The following is a 4804-nucleotide window of genomic DNA, read 5'->3' as shown; positions in this document are numbered from 1 at the left end:
GCGTGCGCCGCGGTGTGGCCCATGTCCATAGTTTGGCGACTCCGCTTGGATAATATACACATACCTGTTACCCAGGGTAAAACTTGAACGAGGTTAGGGAATAGTTTGTACGAGACAGTTGTCGGTTCTCATTACTCGACCTTCTTAGGTCGTTTTATTCGGCCTTCAAAGGCTTAACCCAACCCATTCGACCAATCGTCCCGTCTGGACGGTCCAAATTCTTATATGGGCCTAAAGATGGATAGCGATTGACGTCAACCATACCGTGGTACATACTCATTTTTGTATCAAGGGCTTTCACTACTCGAGGGAATGGACTAGGAACCAACCTTACTCATGTTTGGTACGGACCTCTTCACAGACCAGGGTTTGATTGCTTGGTATGACAACCCACCTTTTAAGCCAAAAACCCTTTAAGTGCACTCAGCATACCGTTATAATGCTTGTATGAATGTTTGAACCATATACATGATTACCATTATATAAACGAAACTATGACGAATTGTGTAAAAATAAAATCCTTTCAAAATGTAAACGCTTTTAAATTGGCCTAAAATAGCGCAAAATAAGCCGAAACTCTGTCCAAATTTCGAGTCAAAATTCGGGCCTCAAACCCATTTCGAACTTCACTTCGAGTCAGTACTCCTACAACTACACTGTAGTTGTCTAGGACCAACATTTTAAAGTTTTGTCCTTTTCAAACCTCACTTGACACAGTGGCACACACTCACTTCACGAGTCAAATCTTTTCTTGAGTAAGTGCGCGAAAATGGTCGATCGTGTTTTGATTCGTCATCGATTTCTTATCCCTAGTTCCAAAATGGTGAGAACTAGTCAAGGAAGCATTAATGGTCGATCCGAGCAACCCGTGAATGGTAATGATCAAATCCTAGCCGCGCTCATTCGCCTCCAAACAAGCCAAGACCAAGCTTATGCTCGCCTCAATGCTATTGAAGGCCGAATTGTTGTTGTAGAAACTAGACTTCCTCCTGCAGAGAATGACATTCCCGGCATACTCATGCATGATAACCTTCCACCCTTTCTTGGACAACCAGAAACCACTCCAGGTCTCATTGAAGCTGAAAAGCGACTCCAATACTTGGAGAACCAACTAATGTACCTCAAGGGAGATAATATCTACAAGGAAAATAATCGCAAGTATGAGGCAGTAAATGCTCAGTTACCAACTAACTTCAACATGACTGACATTCCAAAGTTTAAGGGGCATGAAAACCCTTTGAACCACATTCGTCCCTTCAAAGATTACATGTCTATCAAAGGCATTAAACCAGATATGTTCTTAAGGATCTTTCCTTCATCTCTCGATACTATTCCTAAACAGTGGTACTACTCCTTGGCACACAAGAAAATTGCTACCTAGGATGATGCTGCAATTAAGTTCACCAAACAGTACGCAGATAATGCTGAAATTCAAGTCAATATGCGCACTCTAGAGGTTCTTACCCAAAATGAGAAAGAAGGCTTCACCGACTTCCTAAGTAGGTGGAGAAAGACTAGCACACAACTGGTTGAACGCCCAGACGAAGCCACTCTTGTGGAAAAGTTTTTAGATAATTTGAGACCCGTTTATGCGAACCATTTGAGGTACCAAAGCATAAAGTCTTTCAAAGACTTAACTATGCTAGGAACAAGAATTGAAGACGACATCCGTAAAGGACTCTTGTCCAAAATTGTAGGGTAGCGGATATCAGGGTTCAATGAGTCGTTCTTATGGCTCCACTAGCAAGACCGATGAAGTTAACCTTGTCGAATCGTCTAAGAAGAATAACCCGCAAAGGAAGTTCACAAGCATCGGTGATTCATATTCCAATGCTTTGAAAAGGTTGATGAAACAAGGTAAGCTCCAACCCATAGGACCTACACCTGACCCAGAGAAGAAGTCTAAATTCTGGGATGAGAACGCATACTACAAATATCATAGAGGCAAGGGACACGATACAGAGAAATGTTTCAAATTGAAACATGTCATTCAGGATATGATTAAAGATGCTCGTTTACCCATACCTCTCGCAAGCAAGCCTAATAATACTCAGAATTCTCTTGGAATTCTGACAATCACAGATGAAGAACCCACCTTGGATTGTTCATACCTCATTTCTTCAGTCAAAGACGAGATTAATGCACTAGAAAATGAGGAGAGTTTTTCCACCATCTCTCCTACCATTGCTGATTTTATCGCATGGGAAAAGAGTGTAAGTAGGCAAGTTTCAGAGCTAGAAGTTGTAGTGGCATCCCTACGTAATCCAAACACCATACCTAAGGAAAACACATCACTGGCCCCAACTCTATCCCAAGACTCTACAATGCAAGAGGTGATCGCAGTGGTCGACAGTCTAGTCGAGCAAATAATCAGTCTAGAAGCTGAAATCATCAGGTTGAGAGAGCTCGGCATCGTCAACGGAATATGGCAGACGACGATGAAGACGAATACCTCATAGAACACTATCTAGTCAAGGTCAGTGAGGATATAGTCAAAGGTAGTGAAGGTCAAGATATAGATCACCTCACTCGCTCAGGACATCCATATCAAAATGTCTCTCAAAATGGTCCTACTGTTAATGGTCCAGCTACTAACACCAATATCATCACACCAAATGATGGCGAAGATACATCTGCTGATCTTTTAGTCTGGCAACTAGTTGCGAGTTCATGTCCCCAACGTCAAGTTTTACTGCAAGCATTGGCTAAACTAAACGTAGCGCATGATTCTACACCTGATGATGTAGTCAACCCAGTCTTCCAAGACTCAGTCAAGCTAAGTAACCTAGTTACTTTTTCAGATGAGGATTTACCTCCTTTCGGCATCAGTCATATCCTCGCTCTATACATTACGGTCACATGCTTAAAGAAAAACGTACTAATGAATTTGGTGGATGATGGCTCCGTAGTCAATGTCATACCACTAAAGACAGCATATAAGTTGGGCATGAAAGAATCAGATTGGACTCCTACCAACCAAGGTGTTCGAGCATACGATGGAACACGACGTAAAGTAGTAGGGCTAATTAACCTTACTATAGCCACAAGGCCAATCGAGTGAAAGGTTATTTTCCAGATAGTGGACATCGAGGCATCCTTAAATATACTTCTAGAAAGGCCCTGGATTCACGCTTCCAAAGCGGTAACATATACTTTGCATCAGAAGATCAAGATTCCTCTAGATGGCAAAGTAGTGACGATCACGTCGTCACCTATCAAGGCCGTAATAGAGAAAATGTCAAGTAACCAAGTAGTCACAGACCCAGTGTACGAGCTTGGGGGATTTCAAAGCATAAATCTTATAGAGAGCGAGTTGGCGCCTTTATACTTCAACCCATACTCCAATTTAGTGGTCAACCACATACTCAAGTCCCAGGGATACTTCCCAGGAATGCCAATAAACCCTGCTAAAAAGAACACCTTTACACCGTATAAGGAAGGAAATTCTCAAAGAATATCATTAGGTTTGGGATACAAGCTCACGAAAGCAGAAGCCTTAGAAATGCTTACTCGGTTCCAAAGCCGTAAAGACAAAGGAATCCAGATGCGACCCTATCTCCCTACCCTAAATGGATACTTCGTCATAGAGGGGAGTCATGAATACTTTCACGGATTTCCCGAACCTTAGCATTATAGGGAAACAAAACTAGCTGGAATCGAGGTCTTCCACGATTGCTATTTCATCCCTTCAGAAACGGTTCCTACCGTCAAAACTCGTCAAAATCCTTTTTTAGATGAACAAAAAATTTAGTATAAATAAATCTGATTCTGCTTATTCCTTGTGTTATTCTGAATGCAATTTTATTTACGATGATAATGAGGATGATCCTGACCCAGACTCAGTCGAATTACCTCCATATATAATCAAAGAGATACTACAAGAAGGGGAAGGGGCATTAGTTATAGAAATCACCGAACCCATCAACATAGGGACCGAACTAGAACCCCAAGAACTTAAGATAGGGACGACCTTAGACCCAACAGAAAGGGCCAATTTCATCGACATCCTACACGAGTTCAAAGACGTTTTCGCTTGGTCTTACAAGGACATGCTAGGGATCGACAGGGATATTGCAAAACATCGTATTCCAATCAAACCAGGTTTCAAACCTGTAAAACCGAAGATCCGTCGGGTGAGGACCGAGTGGGCTCTTAAGATCAAAGAAGAAATCGATAAGCAATTCAAAGCTGGGTTCATCAAAGTTTCCGAGTATTCAGATGGGTGGCTAACATAGCCCCCGTACCCAAAAAGGATGGGCTAATCCGGGGTTTGTGTTGATTTTAGAGATTTGAACAAAGAGAGTGCCAAGGACGACTTCCCTCTACCACACATCGATATATTGGTAGATAATAGAGCATATCATGCGTTATTATCCTTAATGGACGGGTATGCAGCGTATAACCAGATCACAATGGCCATAGATGATATGCACAAGATAGCCTTCGTCACTCAGTGGGGCAAATATTGTTATACTGTCATGCCGTTCGAGCTAATCAATGTAGGGGCTACATACCAACGCACTACGACTACTCTGTTACATGACATGATGCATAAAGAAGTAGAAGTATATGTAGATGATATGATTGTCAAATCCAAGAATAGAAAGGGGCACATCGATAAGCTTCACAAATTCTTCCTCAGATTGTGCAAGTACAACATGAGGCTCAATCCTCAGAAATGTGCATTCGGAGTCACATCAGGCAAGCTTCTAGGATATGTAGTCAGCCAGAGAGGGATCGAAATTGATCCATCCAAGATCAAAGCTTTGTTCAAAATGCCACAACCCCAAACAGAAAAGGAGGT

The sequence above is a fragment of the Silene latifolia genome, chromosome Y (genome assembly GCF_048544455.1).
Source record: "Silene latifolia isolate original U9 population chromosome Y, ASM4854445v1, whole genome shotgun sequence".
Lineage (NCBI taxonomy): Eukaryota > Viridiplantae > Streptophyta > Magnoliopsida > Caryophyllales > Caryophyllaceae > Silene > Silene latifolia.
The sequence above is the reverse complement of the archived record's forward strand: the minus strand, read 5'-3'. Positions refer to the sequence as shown.